Source organism: Equus quagga, chromosome 4 (assembly GCF_021613505.1).
Source record: "Equus quagga isolate Etosha38 chromosome 4, UCLA_HA_Equagga_1.0, whole genome shotgun sequence".
NCBI lineage: Eukaryota > Metazoa > Chordata > Mammalia > Perissodactyla > Equidae > Equus > Equus quagga.
Window position 1 is genome coordinate 99081382 of NC_060270.1, and position 17082 is coordinate 99098463.

Sequence of the window (17082 nt, forward strand, 5' to 3'; positions counted from 1 at the left end):
CAGTCCGCAAGCTTCAAGCTTTAAAATCAAGAATCCTTTCACTATTAAAAAAAATCTAAAAGACAATCACCACTGATTTTTTTTCCTGTCACAAAGCCAACAAAAGCCCATTCCCCAAAATACTTTTTAACAGATCATAACTGTGGAAGCAAATTTAAAACATTAATGTAGGTTTATAAGTAGCAAACAGAAAAAAAGAGTTACAAATTCAGTCTTCCAAGCTAATCTACTGTTTATAGATTGATGGCTCAAAATCCGCCAGAAATCTTTGGAAAAAAAAGTCTGCATTGCTTATTGGTTGCCATTTTGTTCAGCGTCTGGATGGTTGCCGCTGACCAGTTAATCCAGCTATGAAAAATGGCACCTCCTAAAGGAAAGGGGGGAAAAGAATGTACAAAGGAAAATGTTCTGGAATAAATTTCCTAATCATATTTTAATTATAAAAAACATCAAAATGCTAAAGTCCCACCTTGAAGTTCCAAGGATCTAGTTCCAATTTTAAAATACACTAAAAAGAAAATATTGTTTTTAAGAGTAAAATTTCAACTCCCCTGCTCTCAAGTATTTTTGGCTAAGGAGTTTCAGATGTGGGTTGGCAAAAAAGAGGGACTGGTGGAAAAAGAGAGTGGCAGTAATTCAACAGTTCAGCGATGGCTTACTCCAGTGGTTTTCAAACTTTCTGGTCTCAGAATCTTTTTATACTCTTGAAAATTACTGAGGACCCTAAGGAGCTTGTCTATGTGGGCTATTTCTACCAATACTTACTCTATTAGAAATTAAAATGGCCACTTTAAAAAAAATACTATGTTTTAAAATAACAATAAACATAGTACCCCATTTTTTATACATTAAAAAAAGAACTGTACTCTCTCCAAAAAAATATAGTGAGAAAAGTGGCACTGTTCTGCATTTTTGCAAATCTCTATAATGTTTGGCTTAGTAGAAAGCAACTGGATTCTCATATACGATTCTGCATTCAATCTGTTATGATATGTTATATTGGTTGAAGTAAACATAGAAAATCCAGCCTTGCACATATATGTCACCGGAAGAGGCAGGACCTCAAGGACTCCCTGAGACAGTCTTGGATACTCGAGAGGATTCTGAACCACACTTTGAGAACCACTGCCTTCCTCCTTAAATGATCAGTTCTTCTACCATAGCAGAGAATCAGATGGTAGCAGATATTTTAGGCTGAACATTTACTCAATACCTGACAAAAATGTTACTGTTCCACAGGTTTAGAAATCTCATTAGCCTCTCTAACATCAAGGAAATCAACAAATCTATGGTCAAGGAAGAAGGTATTAGATATTTTTTTAAATGTAGGAGTAACATTTTACGTACACAACTAAATATTTTTAAAATGACACATAAGTTGTGATAAGAAAATACTCAGTTGCTCCTCTCCTTTAGGTTCGACCAAATCCTTATGCAATATTCTAAGGTCAAAATCCCTAATTGAAAAATCATAGGCTACTGGGGATTACAGAATATTATATGAGGGGTTCAGAGTATGAATTTTTGCCTCTAGTATATACTACTTGCTTTCTGTTCTTGAATAAGGTCCTCTATCCCTGGTAACTATCTAAATACTTCAGGCACAAGGAAAATAGCTATTCAGAACAAGACGAGGGACTTCCCATCTTAATTAAGGTACCCTCTTTAAATCAGTACCATCTCTTACAATATCTCAGGACTACCTTCTTGGGGATGGAACATTCCCATGATGTTCTGCTAAAAACAGGCATATCACCAGGGCAGAACAGAACTGCTTCCCAAATCCCATAGTACTTTTCAAACTCCATTTATAGGTCAGACTGATATCCAGTTAGGGAGCTAGCATTTAGCTCAATTTCTAACATGTGTGGGCTTGAGACCAAGTTTGGCACTTCTGCTCATCACAATTTTACAGCTGGATAAAGCCACAGATATACTGCAGTACAGTACAAAAAAAATCATGAAGCATTTTGATATTGGTCACAGAATAATCTAGAGAATAATACACTTCCATATTCAACTTTTAGAACTCATATTAAGCAATCTGGTTGATAATCTGCCAGAGGAATAAAAGATATTTCTAAAACCTAGATTTATGAACAGCATACAATTTGTTATCCATAATATTGAGGATGAAGGGAAAGTTATAAGATGAACTCTAAGATTCTTTCCCATCAGAAAAGTCTACAAAAATGTTCATTTGTCTGGCCTATGACACAAACTCATTTGGTTTGTCCATTTGTTCAACACATAATTTACTGAGTACCTACTCATTCAATAGGGATTTTCTTGCTACTCTTCTCAACTCAACTTCTAACAATCTCCAAGTCAGAAAGAATCTTGAAAGACAGGTTGTACATTCACCCATCCCTATTTTGAATGACACCATCCACGTGAAGTCACTCACTCACCATTGGTGAGGGTTGTCACTACTATTCCATGACAGTTTTTTCTTTTATCTCTTCATACAATCTATGCTACACCTTCAATAAGGAAAAAAAATCATTCTTTTTAATATAAAAGGTAAAGGCAAAGGAGAAAAAGAACTAGAGTAATTCTGCTTTCTCTTAATTATCTGTCAATATTACATCATTACCACCCTAATGCAGAGGCACTTACTAACCAGCCAGGCACAGTGCTTAGGGATCGTATGTACTATTTCATTCAATCTCTCCCCAAAACACTTTAAAATAAATACTCATATTAATCCCATTTTACAGATAAGAAAATGGGTGGGTAGAAGCAACTTGCTCAAGGATGCAAGGTCAAACCCAAGACGATCTGACCAGAGTTCAGGTCTTAATCAGCCACCACTCTCCCAACCTTCACTAAACTAGTTAGCCAGAGTTTAACCGCTTTTGTCCACTTTTGTCATCCTTAACATTTTATCCAAGCCTCAACACATACTGCGCTTTAACCATGTTGATTTTTCCCTTAGAAAACAATCTTTACTCTTGGTTATTTAGGCCACCTTTCAATCGTGCCCTTTTTCCATTTCTGTAACCTCAAAATTAATTTCATACACTCCGTAACCTCAGATTTTCTCCCCCTGCCCCTGGATAAAAGATCTTGACGTGAAAGGAAAAAATGAGCTGTCTTGATAGTACAGAAAGTGATTTCAATCTCTCAGTTCTCTTGTAACTCACATCTCAAAAACTGAAATCAGGGTAAGTCAGGCACCTTTTGGGACAAAGTTGGACCCAGTAAGACAACTTCTAGACATAAAACTTTGAGGGAAGGTATACTTACAACTACCTCCAAGTGGAACTAAAATCAGCCATTACGCAAAAACAGTTATGTCTCTTCTATGCTCAACAGGCAGAGAGATAACCCAAGGGCAGCTTGTCCCAAACTACCTCGGCCTTTAGGAGGGGTGAAAAGAGACATGAGCTGTCAGTTACAGTGTAAAGAAAGGATAAACTGAAGCCACCGAACCATATGTTAAGTAAGTTAAGTCAGGGTCTTTTCTCCAGTTCACAAATGACCTGTGAAATATTTTTAACACCACACTCTGTCTGAACTGGCAATGTGCAAGTTGCCAGGGCTTGGTTTTATATAGACTTCACCACTGCTGGAGGGTTTCTGGTGGGGTGTTACTTTCAGAATATTAGCATGTAATTTGATCTTTCGAGATAGATGAACACAAATAGCTTCTTGGACAGTTCTACAGCACTGAGACCCAGCCCCTGGATCAGCTCATCCTGTAGTTAGAGGGAATAATTACAGATTATTTCAGAAAAGAAAGGGTTTTGACTGAAAGAGTCACCCTACAAACATTCCAGCTGTGACAGATGGACCCAAGATATGGTTTGGAAAGGAGGGGAAAGAACAATATAATCTGGAAAAAGAGGGAGGAAAAGAAATGGCTTAACTGAATGAAAATAAGTGAAAGGTTTAAGTTAGGCTACCAAGTAAGAACCAAAGAATCCCCAGTAAATTCACTTTAATTGTATACAAAATGAAACTGACTTTGCTACACCCCCACCAGAGATACAGATAATAACGACGCTAAGCTTCTGAGATGCCAGTGTTTTGATCACCCACTTTTACTTCCTGGTATCTCAAGGCTAGGTTTTATTTCGACACACTTGAATACATGGAAACTGTCTCTCATTTTCCACTTCACTCCCTCTGTATCAAATAGCCATGGCTCTCCTGCTTTGTTTCAACTGATAGGACCCCATCATCTCCCAGCTGTTTTGTTGCAGTCTCCTAGGCAGCTCAGGGCTCACTCCTCTCCCTCGTTGCAGTCTCCTAGGCAGCTCAGGGCTCCCTCCTCTCCCTCCAGTTTACAAACTATGACGGGAACACTATTTTTTACCTACTGGTAGGAAGGACCCCGTTATTCCTCCCCAACAAAATTCTTAGATGCAAAACTGTGGAGTCCATTTAAAATCTCACTTCCTCCCGAAGTCCTCAGAGAATGCTGTCTCAGCCCTCTGTCTCATTTCTATGCCTGAAGTGTCCCCTCTAACCTAACAACTGACCTTTCTATCGCTGCCATTACCAAACAAATGGTGTTGCAGGCACCTACCATCTGACACAACCGTCCCAATTCTAAGGCTAATATGTTTAACCTATAATAATGTGAAGGGAGCAGTGAATAAAATGAAAGGGACGTCAACAGAGGTATATTTCTCTCTTTTTTTTTTTTGAAATGGGAGACACTAGAGCATACTTCTGTGGAGGAGAGAAAAACCACCTTTTGTACACCAGCCTGACAAGAGCTTTCCTCTCATCTACACTCCAGCCCCACACTCAAGCCCATTCCTGCCTCAGCCTTCCCACCCTCGTCTTCTTCACGGCACTTAACGCTGTGTGAAATTTGTCATTTATGACCAGTTTGTTGATTTTTATTATGTTTCCCCCTCTCCCACCCTTCCTTCCTCCACACACCAAAATATAAGCAGCATGAGAGTAAGAATTCTGCCCAGCTCGTGGCTACAACCCCATGCCTGGCACATACGAGGCACTAGATATAAATTCAAACACATTAATTTTAACTTCTTAGTCTATGCTACACTTTGGTTTTGGTAGGGAGAGGAAGATGAGGTTTAAGGAATTTTATACAGCCTGGTAAGGAAATGACTAGGGGAGGAGGGGGCTCCATGTCCTCAATTTAATATAGTAGCAACCAGGTATTTGAGATCAATTCAAAGATATCATTTGTAACTTGGATTTCAGTTTTCAAGGGTGCCATCCAAGAGAAGCAGCCAAACAGAAAGACGGCTGGCAGACTGGGTATACCAGACAACTCCCTGGTGGACAATATCCCATTTGGAAAGGACTGCTTGGATCTCTAGTTGCAGACACCAGCTGATCCGCCCAGAGCCATCCCCAGTGACCTCTGAGACAGCTTCTGTAGCTTGAAAATACATCTCCTACAAGTCAGAAATTGACATATCATCTCCCCGCACCCTCAGTCTCCTAACAGCTATTGACGCTATTTGGAAAGCCATGCTTCCATGCCTATTAATAACCTTCAGAAAGAACCCTGAGGAAGTGTCAAGAGAAAAATAGATCTGGCTGATGGAAGCCAAAGACTCAATCAGAGGTTGCAATTAGCAATTAATACATTTGAAGAAAAAGAAAGTTGTAACATCCTCTGTATCCATATGTTATCTGTTCAGAAGACTTAAAACAAAACACTTAGCCAATGAATTCAAGGAAGGTTGAGTCAAGAACACTGGTCTTTACAGAAAGGAATTCTTTTAAAGACCGCTTATCTATTTAAACACTCGAGCACCACCAGCTAACTTTATCTGCACATCAATGATTCAGGGGGATTTTGCCTACAAGGCTATCATTAAACCTTTACAGTTATTTACGCCTTTATAAAATTTCTCCAGGTGACACCTTAAATAGCAAGCAAATCCATCTACTCTAAAACAATGGAATAACTAAATCAACATTAATGTTTAAAAAGACTTTTCTTGGTGGTCTTTCTCCTCTCCCCTCCCCCAACTAGAATGTGATTAATGGAATTCTCTCACAACTTAGCTTGAAATACGCTTTTGCCAGTCGAGCAGCTAAAGCAGAATCAGATAATTGTGGTATGACTCAACAAATGCACAGCTGTTCATTTAAATATATCCATCAAAAGTATAAATATGATCATGAGAAAGAAAATGAGCTGTGTACACAGGGTCAGTGCCCAAGTTGAACGGGTTAGCATGGAAGTAACCACAACAGAAAACACAGAGAGGGCAGATGAGGCAGGAAGAGGTTCTGCATACCAGGGAGAACGAGATCAGAAGACTGATGTCACCAAAATCCAGCCACCCAACCCAAAACACTCACTGACCTAAAAAAGAAATTAATGGCAAGTTAAAAGTAAAAATAAATGCGCTCTACTAAGTGACGAGAATGAAACAATTTAGGAAATAAATGATGCTCCCAAGTACACAGAGGTAGAAAGCCTACAGGGTAGAAAGGATGAATCCAATCCGTTATTAAAAACAAAACAAAACAAAGACCTTGAGGCAGATGAAAACAAGAGGAACAGGATTCTCACCTCAGTCCTCTCTCCAGAACCTTCGAAGACAGTGATTACGAAATCATGAAAATGTGGGAATCCCTCCAGTCGTTGGTCCCAAAGCAAATAACTGAAAACACCACCCCGTACCAGACAACCCCTTTTGGAGGTTCTACACATGACAGCGCTACTTTGACAGGAGAGAAGGAAACAGAGAAACAGAGGAAGAGAATGTGAAGACGGGCAGGGGAGCACTGAATAAGAGGAAAGTGCCTATGTGAGCCCTGCATACCCCATTCTTTCCTCTTCCTCGGGGATGGCCCATTAGCCCAGTCAGAATCTGAGATGCAGAGGAACTGAAAACACTCTGGTGCCATTCCTCTTTTAATACGTAACCCAAAAGAACAATAAATAAAAAGAACACCTAATCCATGATGACCGTTTCCAAGCTACCCCTGAACCATCAAAAATCAAGTTCTTCCCGGAAAAATAATCTCTCTGGTGGTAGGGAGGCTAAGCTCATGCTTAGCTTGACTACTCAGTCATGGGGAACCATTCCTGTTCTCCTCATTTAAAGGCAAGCCTCTCTTATATTATCGTAAGCAACAACTACTTCAACTACCTTCTTCAGCAACAACTACTTCAACTTCAACCACCTCCTTCAGGCCCAAGTCCTCACATACCTACCCTCTTCATCCTTTCACAGAAAACTTTCTAGAAAAAGCAATCTGCACAAGTCTCCCTCTCCTCCATCCAGTGTTTCATTGAAATGCTAAGATTCTAACTCTTTGTAGGCCTTACCTTATCCTTCAGATTTGCAGGGGAGCTTCCTCAAAACTCAGATTCCCAAGCCTCACCTCCGGAGATTTTGACTTGATTGATCTGAGATGAGGCCTAGGAATCCCCCAGCCCCCAAGCAATTCAAGTGATGCTGAGAGTGGACTCAATCGTCCATTCCATAGCATGGCGGGGCTAATGACCCCCTTCTTCCCCTGGGTTCTTCCCTGGCTGGGATTTGGAGGCTCCACTCTCTCAGGTGTCTCTACTTTTATGGTTTCCTTCTTCGAAGTTTCTTTGGATGGGGATTTCCTCTTCTGCTACTCACCCCTTAAATCTTGGTTTTCCTCAAGGCGCCATATCTCAGCTTTCTCTTCTTCTCACTCAAGATGTTACCCAGTTTCTTAGCTTCAGGGTCACTGAGGCGACACCAAACCCCAAGGATAAGAATGGATTCCCCTTTTTTTTTCTCTTTTCCCCCCCCCCCCCCCCGTCTATTTCTTCCTCCCCTACTATGTGTCCTTGTCTCCTCACTATTTATAAAATTAATTTAAAGGAGCCAGCCTGGTGGTATAGTGGATAAGTGTGCATACTCCACTTCAGCGGTTTGCAGGTTCAGATCTCAGGCATGAACCTACACACCACTCACCAAGCCACGCTGTGGTGGCATCCCACATACAAAAAAACAGAGGAAGATTGCCACAGATGTTAGCTCAGTGACAATCTTCCTCAAGCATAAAAGAGGACGACTGGCAACAGATGCTAGCTCAGGGCCAGTCTTCCTCATACACACACAAAAAAATTAATTTAAAAAATTTATTTATTACAGATATTTCAAGTTCCATAGAAATAGAGAGAAAAGTATAATAAACTCTATTTTTGACCTCACAGTTTCAAAAATGAACAACACCTTACCACCTAGTTTCAAAAATAAGCAATCATCTCCTCTATTTTGCCCATTTTCTTCCTGAGGTATTTTAATGAGAATCTCAGATATTACATCCTTTCACCCACAAATTCTCTCTAATAGATTAGGACTTTTTATAAACACAACTATAAAACCAACATCTCACCTAACAAAATTAAAAGTATTCCTCCTCCAAATATCATGTAAAAGCTAATCAGTGTTTAAATTTGCCCAATTTTCGACAGCTATAAACATCCCCCCACAGCCCCCCAAGAAAACTGTGGTGAGAACGGGAGTGGCATACCAAAAAGAAATTGTTTTTATCGCTTTTCAGCTATCATAACTAGTCGTGCCGTGTTAGGATTGTGGTAGTATTGAGAATACTGTGTGTCTAACGTAGAAGAAAGCAAGTGAGTAGCCACTGCAAATTCAAATCCTACCCTCCCCTGCGACTCTGGAGAACCAGAACTCTCTCCGTGGGATGAAGGAGATACAGATGTAATGCAGAAGAGGTCAGGCAAGAACTTCAGAAACTGAATTTGCATTGGAAGTATCAGTATGAACTCATAACATATTTTATATATATATTTATCCTCTGTCCACAAAAAGGCCTAGAAACAATGACCTGCCCAGCGGCAGTGAACATTCCTGGTGCCCAGGTTGTGGTGTTAAAACAGTATTTCCCACTAAAAGAAAAAGAACAAGTTGAAGTGAATCAAGAGGTTGTAATCACCAAATCCAGCCAGAGGGAAAGTAGAGGTCAAATGGCTGGGTTCTTCAACAGATAAACTGCAAGGAAAAGAAAGGGCTGGAGGAGGAATCTAAGGTTTTAGGGACTTAAAAGACACAAAAAGGGGCCAGCCCGTTGGCACAGTGGTTAAGTGCACACATTCCACTTCGGCAGCCCGGGGCTCGCCGGCTCGGATCCCGGGTGTGGACATGGCACCACTTGGCAAGCCATGCTGTGGCAGGCGTCCCACATATAAAGTAGAGGAAGACGCACATGGATGTTAGCTCAGGGCCAGTCTTCCTCAGCAAAAAGAGAAGAATTGGCAGATGTTAGCTCAGGGCTAATCTTCCTTAAAAAAAAAATAGACAAATGTACTAGATGTACTAGACTAAACTACAGTGGCTAGATACGCACACGCGGGTGATAAAACCATAAAAAAGAAAATGAAGCAATTACTAGAGAAGTTAGGAAAATGGTTACTTCTGGAGGAAGAGGGGGCTATGACGGACATGGGATGTGCTAGGGCTCTAGGGAGGCCACTAATATTCTGTCTCTAGACCTGTGTGGGGGTCACAGAAAATATTCACCTTATAATAATTAACTAAGCTATGTATGCTTTGTGTGGACATCTGTATCTGTGTTTTTATACCAAAAGGTAACAAGGAGGAAAGAAAAGCCGAATGTGTGTTGTTAAAAAAAGGTGCAGACTGACACGTGCGCACACACCGAGGAAGTAGCAGCATTGCGTATCATGTACACATGCAAAAATTTGCCCAAGTTTATGTTACGAATAAATTTATGCAATAAACTTCGGAAATATCAACTATTTTTTACCTTCAAACAGGAAAACTATTTTTTCAAGTTTCAAGTTTATTAATTGCTAATAGAGAAATAGACATCAGTTACCTAGTCATAATCAGAAATCAAGTATTAAAATGAACACAACAGGGGCCAGCCCCATGGCCGAGTGATTTAAGTGCGTGCGCTCCACTTTGGTGGCCCAGGGTTTCACCAGTTCAGATCCTGGCCATGGACCTAGCACCGCTCATCAGGCCATGCTGAGGCAGCGTCCCACATAGCACAACCAGAAGACCTACAACTGGAGTATACGACTATGCACTGGATGGCTTTGGGGAGAAGAAGAAGGAAAAAAAAAAGAAGACTGTCAACACTTGTAAGCTCAGATGCCAATCTTTAAAAAAAAAAATTAACACAACATATTATGCTAAGTTGGTTCTTCCTCTCTCTTACTTCAATTATTTAAGTTTCATGTGTCAAGGATACAGAAAGATTGCAGAGTCCAGATCAACGTTTCCCAAACACCATGCAACAATATCACCAAATACGAAAAATTAACATCCTAAAGACGTGAACCCTCCCTCACAAAGTTTATCTATACATGTAACACAATCCGGGTAACAAGATAAACAGGTTTTCTTCTCAGGGGAGAGGGAGTGGTGATTTTAAACTTCATATGATTTATATGATTATTTTAAAGTTCATATATTTTTTAAAATATATTTTATAAATATATTTTTTTTTAAAAATCACATAAACAAAAACAAGAAATTCTGTAAAATGGAACTTTAAAATTCTATGAAAGGCAACTTTTAAATATTAAAATTCTGTAAAACGGAACTACCCCTACCAAAAAGAAAAAAACATATTAAGCTCTAAAAGTTAAAAAAGAGTGTGATCCTGGTACACACATCAGCAGGGAGATGGATGAAACTAAATGGAGAGCCCAGAAATAGACAAAAATGTATATGTGAATTTACAACACAAACGAAATCAAAGGAGAAAAGTTGGGGACTATTCAGTAAAACTCAAATGACTAGCCAATGTGACAGAGACTGCTGATTTTCCACGACAATTCCTTCCTCACTTCTTCTTGGGCACATCCTGACCAGCCGTGGCTGCATTCCCCACCCTCCCTTGCAGCTCACATGACTGAGTTCCCACCAATGGAAGTAGAAAGGACGTATGTAACTTCTGATCACTTGCCCTGGACTCTCTCCTTTGTCCTTCACATTGAGGGAACCCAGATATGGTAGCAACTCAGCTATGACTACGCAGATAACTGCAGTGACAATTGCTAGAGCAAGAGGACAGAGGAAGCTGAGTCTCACTGAGCAGTGGAGATGGGCTGTCCTGCTCACATTGGGACTGTTAAGTGAGGGAAAAACCAACTTCTACATTCTTTGAACTACAGCCTCATTTCAGTCCCTTGGTTACAGCAACTCAGCCCTACCCTAATTAATAGAGCCCCTAGAGAAGAACTAAGTTGGATTCATACCTAACATTCCAGATGGATCATAGATTTAAATCTAAAAAGAGAACCACATGACAGTACAGGGAACCAAGAGATAGGTTTTTAACTCTAGGAATGGAAAAGGTCTTTTAACTGTAATACAAAATCCTGAAGCCACAAAATGTTTGTTTATATATTTATCTCTAGAACCCACTTTGAACATCTTTTATTGACTGTCTCTTCTACTAGAGTAAGCTCCATGGAGCAAGAACTGGAAGCTGTTTTCTCCACTACTGTATAACCTGCTGCCTAGAACAAGTGCCTAAGACGTAGAGGCATTCAATAAATATATGTTGAACAAATAAATTGGTAAATTTAAGTATAGAAAATTTTAAATAATCTGCACAGCAAAATAATAATTTTTACACAAATGACCATATATAAATATCACATATCACAAAGAGAAAAGGGAGGGCTAATTTTGTTAATTCATAGGCGCTCCCATGAACTGATAATAAAACGATAAATAACCCAATAGGAAAATAGACAAAGGACACCGACATAGAGGGAACAGAACAGTAAATACAAATGGCCTTTAAACTTATGAAAAGATGCTCAATGTCAATCAAAATAAGAAAAAAGGCAAATTAAAGCTCCACTGAACTGTCATTTTTCACCTATCAATTTGGCAAAGGAAAAAACCTATCAGTTTGACAATCATACTGTGATTGGCAAGGCTATGAGGAAGCAATGTTCTCATCCATTGCTGGTGAAATCTAAAAGTTTGCAAGCTCTATGAACAGAGCAACTTGGCAATAAATTTCTACCAAAATTAAAATGTACATACTACCCCTTGACCTAGCAATTCCACTACTAGAAATGGATCCTACAGACACGCTCATGAACATGTTTAAAATTATAGACATACCAGGTTATTCCCTTTAGCATTGTTCATGATAATAAAACTGAAAATGATCTATACGGCCATCAACATAGTATTGGTTAAACAAATTACAGCACATCTCTACAGGGGAATGCTAGGCATCCATTAAAAAAGAATGTAGTAGCAATATGGAAAAACTTCCAGGAAACATTATTTCAATGAAAAAAGGTACAAAATAGTGTATTATGTGTTGGTATATTATATATGCCCTGAAATCTGAAAGAATGCCCAAGAAATCGGTAACAATGGTTGCCTCTAGGAAGGGTAACTGGGCACTAGGGAGACAGAGGGAGGAGGGAGACTTATTTTTCACTCTTTTGCACCTTTTTAACCGTACAAACATTGATTATATTACCTTCCCAAAAGTAAATATTTTATAAAATAAGAATAATACAAATATCCATTCCCAACCCCAGATATCTGAAAACTTCACTGCTGAGTCTCACTGTCAATCACACTAGGAAACTACTGAACTTAATCATTTTAACCTTGTTTCATAATTAAGAAAAACAGGGTCAGCAAGTAACTAACACCATCATCTCCTCCTCCTCCCTCGAATAAACATATATGCAAAATAAAGCCAGTCTCTTGATTCCGTCCCTTTTATTCATTACTGCCTCTTAAAACTAATTCTACCTCATGCCACCTTAAACGGGCATGAAAATATCTCAAAATGCTCCAAGGATGGTAGCCAGAACTAACAACTCTGCTAATATATTAACACAGCCTAGTGCCAAAGAAGTCGCTTCCAGGCATCCAGAAGATGAAAATGTGACATAACTGACACCTCGGCAACAGCCCAAAGCTGTGCATCATCTGCCTTGGAAAATAAAAACGCACATCCTTAATGACAGAAGTCCAATGTCAACAGTCATGGCTTTTGTTTTTCCCTAATGGGAAAGGTCTCCCCCCACATCCCCCTTTAAATTATAGGCTAACCCCTCACTTGAGGACTGGTTATTATTATGTTACAGCCATATAAGGAACACCAGGCAGTCATTTCACAGGCTGAGATTCTGCTGAAAAGGAAAAATTCTGCTTAAAAGGGAAAATGCCCACAACATCTCAAGTGGAAGGAAAAACCAAGTTGCAAAACAAAGTGTGGAGTCATGTTCTATCGATTTTTAAACATAATTAATATGCATATTTTGTTGGTACAGAAAAAGATTTGTACATGAAAAAGTGTGTGTTCCAAATTATTAGCTATGGGTGAAAGAGAGAAGGGAGGAAATTTATCTTTAAATATGTCCGTACTTTATACTGTTTTGTACTATTTGAAATTAAATAATCAAAAATGAACTTTTATAAAAAGACTAAAGCATTTTAAAATAATAAATTAGACTTTCCTTAAAAAGAAAGCACCTGACAGCTACTAGAGACCTTCCAGAAACGTGTTGGCCCTAAGGAGGCTGAATAGACCAATCCTGGCAACCCTTAATCCTAAGTCACTAGCTTCTGTCTCTATGTACAAGTTCAAACCAGACACACCCACTAACATTCAGCCCGTCAGGCCTCCTCTCACAGAAGCATCTTATAGATATTTGTACTACCCCCACTGCTTAACACAACATTTACAGCATTTCATTATGATAGCAAGACTTCTTTACACAGATTTCAAAGTACTCCATAGGAAGCACATTATAAAAATGTAGTTCTGGAAAAGGTAAAAGTATGGAGACAGGAAGAAGATCAGCAGCTGCCAGGGAGTGGAATAGGGAAGGATGAATAGGAGGAGTGCAGAGAACTTTTTAGGGCAGTGAAACTACTCTGAATGATGCTATAATGGTGGATACATGTCATTATACATTTGTCCAAACCCAGAGAAGGTACAATACCAAGAGCAAATCCTAATGTAAACTATGGACTTTGGGTGAGAACGATGTGTCAACAGAGGTTTAACTACTGTCATAAATGTACCACCCTGGAAGGGGATATGGATAGTGTGAGAGGTTGTGCATATATAGGACAGGGTTATGTGAGAACTCTCTGTACTTTCAGCTCAATTTTGCTGTGAACCTAAAAATGCTCTAAAACGTAGTCTATTTAATAATAGAAAAATAGTAGTGGCCTATAAGGTGAAAAGAATGGCAGAGGCATTTTATACATAGGGAAATGTTGGTAATATTTGAACAAATTGGCCAAAGTTAAAGAATAACTGAGCAGCTCCACCAAAAAAAGTCTACCTTCAAGGCAACGCAAGAACTAAGAACTATTAGGCTGGGTCCTAACTTTCTTAGATTGGATTCATATAAACCAATAAAATGATTATTGTGGCTAAGAATTTACCGTGTAGATTTGATCTCTGCCAAAGAACATTAAAAGAGGTGATTTGTTGAAATGGCTCTACTGCCGTCGCTGGCAACGCTGCTCTGAGAGCTCCTGGGGAAGAGCAGACTAGGCTACCTTAGAGCTGGCTCCCGGTCATAGCTTCCTGAAGTCCTTCAAGCAGTGTGCTCTTGTTCAGAGCTTCGCTCCCTCCTTCACCCGGAGACTTGGGGAATGGGAGAGGGGCCCCTGGAGTCTCCTGGAATAATGAGAAGTTCTCCAGTAGCTCTGGATCTGGCAACGTGATGCTCACAAGCGGATCAGGGCTGCAGAAGGGGAGAAGAAAGAAAACCAGCTAAGCAGAAGAAAATTATGCAGTTGTGAATGTGCTGGCTAAAGGAAGTGTACACTTGACAAGCCTTTCAATTGGGACCACAAAACTAAGGCCGATTTATAAGTGAGGCAAGTATTTCACTATTGAAAAATAGTGAAATGCAGTATGTTGAGGTCACAGATCCATACTGTTCTTTAAATATTTTTCTAAGTGATACAAAACAGAGTAAGATCTGCAGTTGGTAAATTTTAAAATCAAGCGCCTTGAAAACCCATATACCATGTACTCTAGTCCATATAAAAACACACACAAACAAACAAAACAATGGCTTTGCATATATTAATTATTACATGTACCTGGTTAAAAAAAAAAGTTCAAGCACTACATAAGTATAGAACGAAAGTCTCTCTCCAGACCCCCACTGCTTCTAGAGACACCCCATGTACAAGAGCAACCAATTTCTTGTGTATCCACCCAGAAATAATCTGGTTTTGGTCCATTTTCAACCACAATTCTCAGTGGCAGATAGATCTAGTTCAAAGGCTCATGAAACAATGGTGGGGAAGGAGCACGCAGCAGAAGGGAAGGGGGCTTTAGATAACTGACACGAAAAACAAAAGCCACCCAAGTTCCTTTTTCCTTAAAAACATCAACATTTGCCAAAGGAAGAGGAAATTTTTATTAGAACCGAACTTTCCCATTCAAACAGTTCAGTAACATAAAACATTGAAAAATTTACTCCTTTTGGAAAACAGCCCCTTTTTTTTTAACCTCAAGGAACATTTTGCCAAGAAAACGTTCACGTAAATAAATCTAAGCAGAAAACAAACCCAAAATACAGCATTCCTAATTATTTGGAAGGAAAATCACATCAACCTTGAAATTCAAGGGAAATGCCTTATAAATAATATCAAACCTTTCCTCGCTTGGTTTAAATTGAGGCTCACAATCAATTTGAAAAGAAAATCTAGACATGCAAAAGGCACGCTGAAAAACAAGACACACAAAAATAACCCCCTCCCTCAGAAAGGTCAACCAGAAATTTGACATTTTCAGCAATCATTTAGCAAAGTTAAAGAGTAAAAAATCCATTTCTAGAGTGGATATCCTTAAAAACAAACTCATCAGCTAAGCAGCATCCACAAACCTTGAGTTTCAGGACAAACTGTTGAAATCCTGCTATTTTCCGAGATCCTGGGGCCAGGGAACTTTGGCGGATTCACACTGAAGCGGCTTTCCCCTCTGCCAAGGACTAACTCGTTTCAGGAGGGGCCAGCGCTAGGCTGCCCTGCTAGGGCCAACCATGTCTTTAACTTAGACGTACTTTTTGGAGGGAAGCTTAAGACAAGGAAGAAAATAAGGAAACATTGGTGCATACTTTTCTGAATCTTTTTAAAAATCAGAGAGTGACATTTTTTTTTGTTTTTTAAATTACAAAGGTGCTCCTATTTCCCTTCCATCTTCCCAGCCCTATCACCATCATGGCATGGAATTCCTTCAAGACCACGCTCAGGTTCCCTTGCCTCTGTTGGGCCTTCTCTAATGAGTCTTATATTTTCCATATCTTTCCATTCTAATTCCTCTGATATTTATATTCTATATGACTCAATCTGGCACTTAATCCTCTGCCTTGAACTAGGTTTGACTCAAAACCCATTTAAGTCTAGGCAGGGATCACCTATTATTCTTCTGCTATATCCTTTCTTCACAGTACCTAGCACACAGGTGGTATTCAAGAGTTACTGGACAAACATGCCCAGTAATTACACTACAATTATTATATTATGTTATATAATATACATATATTATGTATTATATATTTAATACATCATATTTCTAATATTACATATTAATAGCTACTGATCAAGTCTTCAAATTAAACATAATTTAATATTTGCTTTAAAATTCATCACGTTCTCAAACAACCCATGGATTGAAGTCAAAACCAATGTACTACGAGGAAGAACAGGCTAGTAAAATGGGAGCTAAAGTGGAGAGCAAATTCTGGATACTTAATTCTTCAAATGTTCTACTCAGGATTCATTTCCCCACAAATACCCTTCATGCCAATAAGCAAGCTTGGCAGATTCTGAAAGGTAGTGGAAAGTAGTTGTGTTCAAAACCTCGAGTGATTAAAACAATAAAAGCAAAAGAAAAAAAAGAGACATATGCACCAATTAAAATCAGAGCTATGAAATAAATATCTATATAGCAAACTCCAGCAATTCATCACAAAACTTTCGCTGAGCTGAGTTTTTTTCCAAAACCTTAGCCAACTCATTTGCTTGGCTATGGAGGTTTAATTACTGGCAGCTAATCGTGCCACGTGAAAATCTGACCCATAAAGGTTAGAGGCACATTCCTGTGAAGTGGTGGAGGGTGAGTGTGAGGAAGGGGAAA

General features: G+C 39.2%; 1 protein-coding gene across 2 annotated transcripts in view; it reads right to left on the reverse strand.

Annotated features, from left to right (window-relative positions):
- The window catches only part of ACVR1 (activin A receptor type 1), a 74093-nt gene extending 58074 nt beyond the window's left edge, over positions 1–16019 (reverse strand). The window contains exons 1-2 of one of the 2 annotated variants that reach the window (XM_046659603.1): positions 15830–16019; positions 14487–14674 (exon numbers count right to left, since the gene is read on the reverse strand). The gene's annotated coding sequence lies outside the window, so the exon portion shown is untranslated. Of the gene's footprint in view, positions 1–14369; positions 14675–15829 lie in introns of both variants that reach the window. The other variant, XM_046659605.1, reaches the window with a different exon arrangement.
- Positions 16020–17082: the final 1063 nt, after the last annotated feature.